This window comes from Falco cherrug, chromosome 11, assembly GCF_023634085.1.
Source record: "Falco cherrug isolate bFalChe1 chromosome 11, bFalChe1.pri, whole genome shotgun sequence".
Taxonomy (NCBI): domain Eukaryota; kingdom Metazoa; phylum Chordata; class Aves; order Falconiformes; family Falconidae; genus Falco; species Falco cherrug.
The window spans coordinates 27,819,373-27,832,937 of record NC_073707.1 but is presented as its reverse complement, the minus strand read 5'-3'; the positions used below and the strand labels follow the sequence as shown (position 1 = coordinate 27,832,937).

Sequence of the window (13,565 nt, the reverse complement as noted above, 5' to 3'; positions counted from 1 at the left end):
TGAAAAGGTCTTATAGAACCTCACTGGAAAGATTTTGACCATTGTCTTAGTTTCTTAACTTTTTTTCTCTTTGGTATGACTCAGCAGTGGTGTTTAGCTAGATTGCTTAGATTAATTTAGGAAGTGGCTTTTTTTTTTAATAGGTCTGTATTTTGTTGTACGCTTGAACTGATGGCGTATAATTAGGCACTTCATTTTGCTTCCATTTGACGTCTTTTAACTAGTTATTTGGGTTGCTTTATTTTGCATTTATTTTCGGTTGATAAAGTACACTTCTCTAAGGGTACAAAATTAAGAACATACTAATTGCACAACAATTTTGGCATGTGTAGATTGCCTCGGTGTCACCTAAGGACAAAGACTTCACTGCTTACGTTGCTGGCTCTCCTCCCTGCATGCCCTGTGGGCAGATGTGTCGGAGCAGACGCTCTTCAAATTCTCTTCCTCGCTCCTGCAGTCTAGTCAAAGCTTGCTGGCAATGTCTGACATAAAGTACTTACCCTTGGAAATGGCTTGATCTCAGCTTTTAAATGTTCAGACCCACTAGTTCAGTGAGTTTGAGGGCTTGGTGGTGGGACAGCAGGCTGATCTCAAAGGAGTGGAGACATGAAGGTATCGCATATCCGATGTGAATTACACCTGGAAACCAGCAAGCTTCATCTGGGAGCTGTCATGAGGTGAGTGGGCAGTTGTGATGCTCCTTCGCTGATTTGAGTAAATTGTGATTGCAGGTGTTGAATATCAGAGAAATAATGCTGTGGCTATAAAACGTTTGATGCTAGAAGCACCTTTCCCCCAGGCATTGAGCGCTCTCGAATAAACATGATTTTAGTATGAAGTGCTTGCTCTGATTAGTGAGCAGATCAAGCTGTAGTTTGGATTTTGAGTTGAGCATCAGTTGTTCGTGTAGGGCACAGAGTAGGATCTAACCTGTGCCAGCTAGCAAGGTGAAGCCAACAGAAATTGGGAAAACCCACTACAATTTCCCTTTTGTTGCTGCAGTGCTGGCTGAAGCCTGAGTGTGTCCCAGCATCTGGTGTTTGACAAGATGCATACTTCTTTCTGCAGAGCTGTTTTTAAAAGTGAGTGCTTACTGTTATGAAAACTGGGTCTGTGGCCGTAGTTGAGTAAATATCTTTAGGGGTGCTCTGCCACAAGAGGAGGCGCAGGAGGTTTCTCTTGTGAAAGTGGCGATTTCTCCCTTTGATCCTGTGTGGCTTTTTAAAACTGTGGCTGTGTGTTTATATTTGAACTGTATGAATAAAATCCCCTCTGATATACTTACCTTTGAGCTTGTCTTAAGGGTGGTGTCAAGGAACCTAGCAGGCAATGGCCCTGCACGTCGTGGTGGTCAGTGGGCGTCGAGCGTTGCACTGGATGCGCCAGGGTTGGGAGAGTGTGTTAATGTATACGGGCTGTCAGGACGCAAGAGTCGGTGCATGGGGACCTTACCTTCTAACGGGTATTCTGTAGCCACAAGACTGTCAGCTGTTGCAAGTATAATTGACTGAAATAAGAATATCCTTTGGCTAAGGCTGTATTAAAACACCCTGAAAAGCCTGATGGCTTATGGGGTGCTAAAAATGGTAGCGGGTGTTAATTTTAAGTCTTCCACAAATCAAGCATTAGCCTCTAGTTGTCTCCAGTCAAACCGCAGTGATATTATAAAGAAGAGAGATATTTAAATAGAGACTAACAAAGATGTAAAGTGGAAGAACTGTTTATTACTGGGGCCAGATTTGGATGTCTGTTGATTAGCAGCATAATAAATGACACTTAAAAACCTTTAGAGAAATCTAATCTAAAAAGATCTGTGTGTTATGGCTGCAATTTTGTGCTGTCAGAGTTTTTGTTTTTCTTCTTGAAATGCTTGCTTTCTGTCATTGAACAGCCACCTTTACTCCCGAGATGGCAGCCTTGGCTTTACCTCAGCTGCTCCTCTGCATTTAGCTTGAGATGTTGGTGTCCTTGTAGGAGGAAACAGCAGGCTACTGATGTGTCCGAGTGCCTTAAGGGGATTGAACCCTGATTTTCATACAAGTCATTTAAAGAAATTTAACAAGTTTACTTGTTAAGCTACTGACTGCTGAGAAAATGTTAGACGTGAATTGTCGACTTAGATACAGTTTGATGGGGCTTGAAGCTGGTCAAGCAGGGAAGAGTTGCATAGCAGGTTATGGTGTGGCTGTCCCCCGGTATCTACATCATGTAATTTTGGTGACTTCGTTAAAAGCTTAGAATGTCTGTACAGTCACTGTTACCCCCAAAAGCCTAATGATGAATGTTTGTTCGGCTCCTAGTTGGTTGCACGGGGAGCCCAACTTCGAGGTGAGACAGGCACCGGGGGCTCCAGCACCACCCCCCTGCCAGATGCTTGAACATGTCAAACTTTCCCTTACAACTACACGTCTGTTACCATAACTTTTGATCCATTCTGGTGAACGGACTGGCTCCTGGCATGGGCTGGAGCTGTGCTGCTCATCCTCGCTCCCCTCCTGCCCGTGCTGCTGCCAGCTGCCTGCCGCCGGGATCTGGCTCTGGAGACCGGACAGGATGTTTGCTTTTGTGGAGTGCGGTCGTTGAGGAAATTAAACGAAGGGATCTCTTGAAAAGCTGAGGCACCTACATCAGATTAGGCCACCAAGATGAGGGTTGTGGGCATAATGTAAATAAAGCAGGTTATCAGGAGAGGTTGAGGAGGATGTGCTCTTGGTAGCCGGCGTTGCTTGGAAAGCTGCCTTGCATCTCGTCTCTTTGGACTGCAGTGTGGTGGCTGGAGTTGAGCATGGAGAAAAGGGAAAACTTAAGGAAATCTGAAGGAGCTGGTTATCCAAAGGTGTGAGGCTGCAGCCGCTGGGGGGGATGCGTGGGGGGCCCTTCCCGGCCACCCGAAGGCATTACGTGCCCACTCACACGCCAACAGCTGGCCTGCACAGTGACAATGAGGAGGAATGCACAATATTTTGAGTATCATAAAACTGGATATCCTTTGTGCAGGGTATTTCCTGTCCACAAGATTTTATTTTTCAACAGTACTATTGGCAGAAAATCCACAAAATGGAAGTGGGGGATGGAAACTTGTGCGTTGCAGGAGATGAGAAGTTGCTAGTTGTTACGCCTTAAGTGAAGAAATAGGAAGGCTTTGGAGGAGAACAGAAAAATACACCCCGCTTATGTAGTGGTAAATCACCAGTGTGTCTAGTTTCGCAATGGATATTTAGTGGCTGGTAATTGTCACTGTCAACAACGTACAGCAATTAACCATTAGATTCTTTTTAAAAAGAGACTTTTGAACATCATGATTAAAAAATCCTTGACTTGCAAGGAGGGCTGAGCCTGGGGAGAGGGACAGCTGGAGCAAAGCGCTTCAGACTGGTTCCACGTTTTGCCTTTGCGTTCGTAATGAATTAAAGCCTAAATCATAAAGCAGGATTTAATTGGCGATTTGTGATCTGGTTAACCCTGTAGTAAAAGTAAAGTGTACTTTAGCGCTGCTGCTGCCTGCTCCCCCATTGACTGCAGGGTTCGTTTGCAGTGCAGCGGGGTCAGCAGCCGCTGGAGCGGCAGAGAAGTGCTTGTAGCTTCCTGCTATGAAAATACCTTTGTGAGACTGTTTGTATACGCTTCCTTCTGTAAACTTCAGATAGAATTCACTTGATCTCATGAATGCGGCTGCGTGTTCTGGGATGGCTGTTTCTAACAAAGACCTACAGCTATTAAGTACAATGAGAATTTATTGTTTACCATAGTTTTTTTTTCCCTTTGGTGTGTGTGTTTCTAACGACGAGTATAGTCGTAAAGGATTAATTTGCCTGTAGACATATCTCAGTTAGCAACATGTATTTAGCCATTTAGTCACATTTACAGAAAGAAGGCGGAGTAACGAAGAGGTGAGGCATTAACGACGTACCCCTGTTCCTATCTTCCCTGTGCTAATAAAAAAAAAAGACTGTGGTAGGTGTGTGGCGTTCTTAGGGTTTATAGCTGGATTTTGGTTTTGCAAGTAGGAGGATTGTTGTGTGTGTTCTTCCCAATGCATTTTCCCTGCATCCCTGGCACCCAAGAGAAGGCTTTCTGAAACAACACTGAACTCCGCACACTGAGTTTGCACTTTCCGAGGCTGGAGTAACATGTTACAACAGAAATCCAAGTTGATGAGAACATTTTAGTCGTGGTGCAAAAATGATCTGGAATCTTTGGTATGTGCCAGTGGCAGGAGCTGTGCTTCCCGCTACACCGCTCTCTTGAAGCGAGTGTGTGTAAGGCTTTGGGGTACAGGCATGCTGTGCTTTTCGGCTGAAGGGCACGCTGTCAGCCTACAGCTTTTTGTGGCAGGTTAAATCCAGGAAAATGAGAGGGAGAAGCTGAGATGTTTGTCTTTAACGCTTTGCTTTATAGTCTTTAGTAATTCTTTTAATTTGTTTGTTTCTTTCTAAACATGGTTTAAGCATTCTAAGGTTCTTAAGGAAAATGAAGGTAATTATACCCGTTACGTAGACAAACACATATATATGTGTGTATACCTACTTATCTCATGACTTATGCGATGATTTCAAGCCTCTGTGATTAGATATGGGGAGAGTAAGACCCTGAATGTAGACTACAGGAGATAAAGCTGCCAAGGGAAGCTGTAAAAGTAGTTATCAGTTTTATTGTACTGATGAACAGTGGCCTGACACTATTGTACTAGACAGAACCCACCTTGTTTTGTATTTGGGGCCACTGGCATGCCTTTAAATGCTAAAGTTTGGAGCCAGCAGCGAATGTTATGCTCCTGTTCTTTATATCTTCTTGCCACTGATTAGTTTTTTCGGATAATGTTTACAAAAAACATTGTGACCTCTACCTTGTGTTTGACAATGTTACACGACGTTTAACATAAAATCTAATATAATATCCTTTTGTCTGACATACCTATTTCTATTTGGGATGGGGAGCTCACTTTCTTTAGTTTTACATTACTGGTTTCCCAGTGATTAAGTAACTTGATAAATGTTGGTCCTTGTTACAGTATTAGTTGTAGTGCAGTTTAACGTTATATGCAAGCTGTCAGACCGAAGTCATGTTTTCCCCATAGCGTTCCTTCCTAGAGAGAGGGAAGGATGACTTCTGAGAGTGGGTTTCCAGTCTGTTAGCTGGTCTAAAAATTCTGTCAGTTTACCAGCCAAATAGCTCTGCTGTTAGGTACCACCATGTTTCTTCATTTTTTGATTAGTTTTCTGTTAATTTTTGGAAATTCTTAACCCTCCTACAACCCAATGATGCTTCAGCATTCATGTTGTAAGCAGAATGCAGTCGGTGATTGTACTAACTGCTTTTTCTTTGTTTATTATTAGCGTAAGTACTTTCTCCATATGTAACAGGTAGGAGGCTCAACCCACTCATGCTTGTCACAAGAAGGAAATTACTAGTAACAAAGTGATTTTCCTTAATAGATTCAAGAAGTGTTCAAAACAAGCCTTCAAAACTGATGTGTCTCAGCATGTTCTTAATAATAAACATATCATAGTCTGCTCAATTTAGGTGATTATCTCATTCGTTATTTCTGACCAAGTATTCTTCGGGGATTTTGGCACCACTAATGTATATGGATGAGAAGGAGGAAAATCAGAGCATCCACTGTCTCTTCAGCTACAGATTTAAAGACAGAAGTTGTAGCAGGTTGAGCATCTGATTGAAACGATAATAAATCTTGTTCTGCTCTTCCTTGAACAAAGAAGAGGCTGAGGGTGAGGTGACTTGTAATGGTGCTGAATTTCATAGTACTAATTTCCAAGTACTTAAAACTGTAATGGGCAGTGATTACTTCTTGGTGTAGAGCTGCAGCACTCACATACGTTGTGCTCTAAGCAGTTGCTTTATGAAGTGTAAGGTATCTCTGGCACCTATGGGATGATGGGGAGGTACGCCCAGCAATCTGTGACTTAGATTATTCATAACAGGGCTTTATGAAGCAATGCCTAGGAACACAGAACAAGATTAGAGAAAAATCTTGCAGTTGAAGTTTCATCTGGGGCAAAGGAAAAAATTAGTCAGAACTCATTAAGGATGGGGGAATTGCCTTAGTGAGCATCAGGAGGAGGATGAAATGCTCAAGAGTTATTTTGGTACTGGAGGGGTTCCCTGCAGCCCACTCCATTGCTTACGTACTCCTCAGCAGGCTAAAACAACTCTGAACACGCAGACTGTCTTTCCGTACCATCCTGGAGCTCTAATTAGGGACTAGAGAGAGAAGTGGGAGGAAGAATATGCTCATGTGAGAGAGAGTGGGAGTGCTTTTTTCCTACACAGGTCCATTACTATAAAAATTGGTGCATGGAGGTGTGTCATCTTCCTCCCTGGCCCCAAGAGCAGTATGCTATGGTGTAGGTAGAGAGTCATTTCAGTTAATTTTAATTATTATTTTTTTTAAACCAGATATTAGCATGTCAAATGATGGAAGAATATGTACCCTTCCCCTAGAAATTAGGGAACAAATGAAACCCACTTGAATCTCTGAGACCTGTGAAGCTTTTTGCTGGAAGAAGTACTGGGGTTAATGGGTAGGCTTTTGTCACTGATTAACCGTGTACTGTATGGTTAAGGTGGGTATCTGTATGGGCTCCTTTCTGCTGTGCGCTGCCAAAATGAGACTGAACTGGGTCAGAATGTAAATATTAAAGAATCCAGATCGTGCAGTACTTTCGGTGATAGCACCTGGGTGTGCCAGCTTATCCACACAACGTACGCGTGCCTCGATAGCGTTCCCCTGGGTGTTAAAGCAGTGGAATAAAATGTAGCTGGGTGGTGGGTCAGTTAGGTCGTTCAGGTGGGACTTCACTGGGGAAGGCTTGTTCCGTGCTGCTGCCTTCAGAGTATCAGCAAACCGCAGAGTTTGCTGATACTCTGAAGTTTCTGCCTCCGCTGTCACAGATAAGCTACTGTTGACCACCATTTTAATTTTTAAAACTTATTATATATATATACTGTACGTATGTATTTGATGTGGAACTCATTCTGGAAGGACATAAACTTACTGTAATATTTTTTGCTCCATGGGGATTTCTGTGAATCTCTCTTGCAATAAGCAAAGTGAGGTGCATGTCCAGGAAAAGCTGAGCGCTGAAGTCCATCAGGACATGTGGTGGTGAAGTGCTTTATATTTATGCAAGATAATGTAGAAAACATTCTCAAAGAATTAGCCTTTCATGTAGGTTCAGTCTTTTTCCTCACATAGGTACATCCAACTTGAGTTTTGAGGTGGATTTTCCTATGTTTGAAGGACTTGCACTTCTTTTTCTGATCTGTTTATTGAAATTCAGTGGATGAAATGTGTATTATTTGTACCTTCTCCGCAAAGATCCAAAACTGCTTACGTTTTTTTTTTCAAGGTCATTTTCCCCACCCCCAGGTGCTAACCAAGTCACAGTCCATTTCTTGAAATTCAGGTTTGCACGTTTTAGGGTGCAAAGCTACTTCTTTCTCTGCTTCGTTACGGATATTTTTACATACTAGCAACAGTTTTATTTTTACGTACTTGTTGCTAGTCTGCTCTGAGCCTTGTGTAATGGATCTACCCCATGTTTGTAAGTCACAAGCAGGTTCTTGATGCCAGCCTAGGAAACAAATGAAGTTTACCTTCTGAAAGCTGGTGGAGCAAAGAAAGAGAAGAAGTGTTTTGACGTCAGTACCACAGACCCTGTCCCAGCAGGACGACTCCAGGGTTGGACGTGGAAAGAGGGGCAATCCTTGCTGCATGGCTCTGTTGCCTTCCATGTGCCTTTGCTCAGCCCAGGCGAGGCTGTTTGTCACAGCCGTATGTGTCGGCAGAGGTGGTGTGAAATGCTCCCGGGACAAACACAGACTAAATAACTTTTGGTAGCGGTTCGGGCTGGAAGGGCTCTCAGCGTGGGGCTTGACAGCAGCCTGCTTTCAGCAACAGGCAGGCCAGGAAGTTTATGGTTCCCTGCTGTTCTGCTGGAGTAGTGTCTTGCATCTGTGGGGCTGGGGATGCCGTTACGGAACCAGGGAGAGGGAGGCATGTACTCGGGTATCTCGCTTACAGAGCAGAAGTAAAAGTGCATTTATCTTACGAAGTCAGGAACTGTTTTTTCTCAATCAAAGACCCACTGATCTTCGGAGAGACCAGTCTTCTCCTGGCATACCTCTACAGAGTGCAACTTCAACCTCTCTGGGGATTTCTTAAATGCGTTTGAACAGACTGTAGACTCTGGCACCTCTGAAGTTTGGTGTGCAGCTATGGAAATGAATTTCTCCAGGTGTAACAATGGAAAATGAAACTGCGGTTACATGTGGCACGGAGCTTGGAAGTTGGTTTGCTTTCTGCTGCCTATCGGTTTAAGGTTTTTTTGCTTGGCTAGAATTGAGTAATTTAAAGGATGTGGAAAGCCAACTTTCATTTCAAGACTTTAATTGTCTTCCTTGGAGCTGTGTGTCATTGTATCAGTAGAGAAGCGTAAAGAAGCATGACTGTCCCCTTTTTGATTAAATAAAAAGTTTGCGTTAAATATTGCAGTTTGTGGAGAAATTTACCTTCCTTGACCTAGCTCAAGTTCCTGGTTCTTATTATTGTCTTGTACATGTGCCTCTTGACTAGGCCAAAAGAACTCTCTGTTGCGTTCTTTGAGGCCCCCTTTGTTATTTTCTATCTTTAAAATTTTACTTTCTGCAGAGTCGTGTGGCCAGCTGGTGCAGGAGGGCTCGCCTGCAGGGCTGTTGCCCCGTTGCTCTGCAGGCAGGGGTGTCCAGCTGTGCCTCAGCGAGCACCCAAGCTGCCTTCTGTCAAGGCTGGTTTTGATGGGAGCCTGCAGGTTAACGCTGTTTATCCTAGATGGAGTCTGTGCAGGCTTGGATGGTCACGGCTATGTCCTTTTGAAATTCTTAGGAAACAAGGAGCTCTGGGTATCCATCTGCAGACCTAGCGTAAAAACACATTGTTTTCTTGCTTCACTGCCTCTTCTCTCTTTATTTTTTTTTTTTTCTCAGTTCTCCTACCTTTTAGCCTAAGCTCACAGTAACAGCAAGCTGTTATAATGTTTTATCCTGTTTTGGTGCTAAAAGCAGTAGGGTAGGATATTTCGGATGATAGTTTGTAATTAAAAAAAACTCCAAAGAACCAGAAACGGTAGGTTGCTTTTAGATCCACTCTTTCAGGGATTGTTCCCAAAGGAGCCTGGCTGGCAATGTGCTGTGAACTGGAAGGTGCCCGCTGCTTGCTCTGGGCTTTGGGAGAATTTTCATTGGTCTTCAGAAATTTCTCATTATGTGAAAAATAATTAGTTTAAGGTGCGTTAATAACCTTTCAGTACCGCTGTTGCTTCTTCTTGTTCCGCTCACAGTGAAAGCGGTAGTATCAAAGTCAATAGGTGAAATATTAGGAATTCTAATTAACAAAGCCTTATAACTTAGTAATGAGTAACTCCTGTAACTAGGAGTTATAGGAATGGGGCTGTCACCTTCTGACTGCCCTCAGTGCGGTCAGAGAGTGTCACCTGCCTGGCACCATGCCATGGTTCTGGCTGCCTTTCAACCAGCACTGCTGAGTTTGGTGTAATTTTTCTAAGTGATGTTCGTTTCCCAGTTCATGATACAAGTTGCTCAGTACTTAACTGTGCTGTTGTTATCAAAGAACAATGTGTTTTTATTGAGGGTAACTTTCAGCCTTTCATTGCCTGAATGGATTGGCAGAGATTGGGAATTAACTTGGTTGGAAGGGTGAGGATTCAGAATTAAGATTGATACAGATGATCCGAGTGCTGGTAACCCCACTGGGCTGTCTCCTTCTGTATCAACAGAACTTCATTTCCCTTCCAGTCTGCATTGCAAACTGTGCCCCGCTTCAGACAGGTAACAAAACCCAAAGGTTTTCCTTTTTTAACCATTTAATAAATAACTTGAGCTTTATAGCTGCATCATTTGGCATATTCAGCATGGTGAAGATTCAGCATTTTCTGTCTAGACAGAGACCCTGTCTTCAGTTCTTAAAGAAAACACCCCCCCCCCAGTACGCTGCATTTAAAGATTCAGTGCTTTTGATCCTGATGCTTTATTATCATCAGAGATAAAAATCAGATACCTGGAGTAGGAAAGGCTTCTTTCCTGTAAGGTGCTGGATACCAGAATTACTCAGTCAAAAATGAGTCAATGAATTGATGAATTTGTGTGTAGTTTCTTTTTTCGTTTGTGGGGTTTGGGCTGGTTTTCTTAATATGAATTCCTGTCTATCTCTAATTAAGAGAAATCTTCTTAGTTAAAATACTGTCTTAATTTCTATGAAGCAGTTTGGGAAAGTAAAAAAACTCTTGCAAATTTTACTTTATTCTGGAAAGTGAGTGATGATGAAACAAAACTAACGTGGTTTTTTTTTCTCCCAATGGTGAAAAGTTCTAGAGTGATGAGGGTTCGGTGGTGGGTTTGGGGTTGGTTTTTTTGTTAAACGTACAGTCTAGGCACTTAGATCCTGTGAACATGATGATGATAATGGGTTCAACTTTCCTTCTACATGGGAAACTTCTCCTGCAGCCATGCAGAGCTGCTCCCTTGCAGCGGCCGCTCCGTGAGAACATGTGTTCTTGAATCCTGGGGCTGAATGGGAGATCTCTCCCAAGCAGTTTCCCACAATAACACAATGAGCCACTTTGTCAGTGCAGCGTCAGCCCGGAGTCAGGTTAGCGGTGAATGGCAACAACAAAAAAGTTTGTCTTGCACAAAGGTGTGCTGAAACCTTGTTGTAAATGGAATTTGGTATGCGTGCTTTTCAAGCGCTGCAGATTGATATGATAGATATCCTTTTTTTTTCTTTGTATTTAATCAGTGGTAAAAAAACCCAAAACCCACCCCATTGATTTCAGTAGATTCTCCACTGCACAGGAACTCTAGAAGGGATAACTGAGGTCTTTGTGATATTACTGCAGAGAGACTATTATTTGAGAGAGCAGAGTTGAAGGGGAGGGTATTTGTTGCCAGATGCTATGCTTATCAACCTCTGACCATGATTAATACTTTGGCTATTAAATGGTAGAAGAAAGCAAACGGGTGAAACAACGCCTTATCCAACTTGCACCTTTGTGCAAGAATTTCTCTTCATGTAGAGGTTTTTCCTGTGTGCCTGGGCATGTGCATGGAGTCACAGCCCGGGTCCGGGGGAGCTCAGTACTTGCTAATAAAACTATTAAGAGTGCATAAAGATGTACTCTAGTGCAAATGTCTGCAGGATCGGGGCCCAAATTGTAGCCAGATGTAGGTCTGGATTGAAGGGGTTTGTTCCTCCTCAAGCAAATAGTTGGAATAATTTGGTATTTGCTTGAAACAGTGTTTAAGTTTACTGAGTATCTTTTGCGACGTTGGGACTTTTTGTTTGCAAATTGCTGTTCTCAGAGGCCACACAGAGTGTAGAGAACCTGAAAAGGATTATCATTTTATTAAGAGACATGCAGTGTTGTCTGTTGCATGAAATGGTGCTTTGCCGTTAGGGGACCGGTTTGTGCTGTGGGATGTAGAGCTGTCAGGGCGCCGGCATCCTCCCTCCTTGCGGGGCATGTGGGGGGCCCGCAGCTGGAAGAGCTCTTTCTTCTGCTGACCAGTGCAGAGGAGGGTGTCGGTGAAACAAAGGTCCTGCTTCGTGCCTGTCCCTGTTTGATGTGGCTTGTGGTCTTCTAGAAAAGCACGGAGATGCTGAGTGCGTTTGGTGGTGTATTATACAGCTGTTGATTGATCAGTGCCCAGAACTCTTAATCAAATGTCTCCGCAAGGGTGGACGAGCGGAAACAAATTAGTTAGAAAAGTTGATTACTGCTTGTGTTTTTGCAATTGCATAAAACAACTTCCCTTGAAAAAAATATTTAAAGTAGTTGCCATTGAAAGCAACCTGTCAGAACAAATTTTATAATTGGACATTTTCTAAATGTAAAAAATTCAAATTAAAAATGTAAAAAACAGTGTAAACAGTCATGGGGAAAAAAGAATTTGCCATCATTGTGCAAGAAGTTTACCTCAGCCTGTTGCTGCTGTGAGAATTGTGTGCCTGCAAACTTCTTGATTTTTGCAACTATGTCCCTTGTGAGTCGTCTTTATCCATTGTGATTAATGTGGAGAAAAGTGAGGAAAGGAGGGTGTGAGGATGGGAAAGATGGAAAGGAATAGAAATAGCAAAAATGAGTAACATAATTTTTAGATTGAAGAAGAAGCCCAGAAAAAGCCAAATGGTGAGTGTGAGTTGTATGCAGGTTTTCTCTGTGTAGCTTGCTTTTATGCCAGCGGTGCAGGCTGTAACGGTGGTGGGTTTGCATGTTTTAGAATTGATTTTGAGCAGCAGATGAACTTGCTGCTGTAATAGCGTTTGCAGAAGTGAGAATGCTGTGGAGCCATTGGATTAGCTCGTCTGCCTGTGGCTTTGTGCTCAGCCGTAGCTAATACAAGCCTAATAAAATTTTTGGAGATCTGTTTCACTTCTGGTGTGTTTTATTCCCTTAAATCTAGTGTCATTACGTTTTCACTCGAATATGACTGCCTTTGGGGCACGTGCGCACCGCAGGCGTGCGCGGCGGTGGGAGGAGGGTGGGCTGGCTTTTCCTACACAAGTTTTCACAAGATTCCCCTCCGGAAAACCAGGGAGGGGGGGGCGGGGGGGGGGGGGGGGGGAAAAAAGCCCTAATGGCGTGAAGTTTATCTTGGATAAAAGACTCCTTTGTGCATCAGCTTGATTTATTCTGGTATTTCATCAGAGCTATTATATGCTGATTAGTTGTGCTTGCCTTGTGAAATAAGACACCCCTGCATGATGCTGTTTGACCTGATCTTCCCATTCCTGGTCCTTGATTCTGGTACGTGTTAGAAGCTCTTTGGTTATTCAGTTTCATCCCAGGGTTGAGCTAGGGACCCCCCCCCCCCCCCCCCCCCTTATTTTTTCTTCTTTTTTTATACATTGTCTCTTCCTAAATTACATTTCCTATGAAGGATATGCAGCTAGCTGCATTGCAAATTGTTGTTCTTTAAAATAATGAACTTTCAAGACATGAAAATGTGAGGTAAAATTGTAGGTCTAAATAAATGCAAACTACGGAAAATCATCGTACTGTTACCCTTCGGATAGCTGCCTTAATCTCACACTAGTGTGGGGAAAAATGCCGTTAACTTTCCTTGATCCCCTATAGAATTGAAAACTGCTGATAATTCCGTCTTAAGAGATGGAATGTACTGCAGACTTTGAAATGTGTCGTTATTTAAAATAAAAATAAACTAGAGGGGAATAAACCCACTGATTAATTACAGCGGTTAATTTTGGGGAGGATGTTTATGCTTTTCAGCTTGCTGGAGCTAGGATCTAGCTGCTGGTGGCCTTGTCTGAAATGGCACAGAGAACAAGGGGCAGGCATCTTACTGCCTCTTCAGAAAGGGCCAGTGAGCTTTGTAGGTATGCATTCCCTCTGCTCTGTTTTCTTTTGTCATAACAGATTTTAAAAATTGCATGTATTTCTTCAAAATCATTACGGAGAAGCCAGTCTGTTGGGATGCTTTCAAATTAATCTACCGTGTTTGCAATTAAATAGAGAAAGAATGCTTTCAGG

General features: G+C 43.0%; 1 protein-coding gene across 2 annotated transcripts in view; it reads left to right on the top strand.

Moving 5' to 3' along the window:
* The window catches only part of FNDC3B (fibronectin type III domain containing 3B), a 209,607-nt gene that overhangs the window by 19,723 nt on the left and 176,319 nt on the right, over positions 1–13,565 (top strand). Inside the window, exon 1 of one of the 2 annotated variants that reach the window (XM_055723543.1) lies at positions 473–677. The exons of the other annotated variant lie outside the window; for it this stretch is intronic. The gene's annotated coding sequence lies outside the window, so the exon portion shown is untranslated. Of the gene's footprint in view, positions 1–472; positions 678–13,565 lie in introns of those variants that run through there. 2 annotated transcript variants of the gene reach the window in all.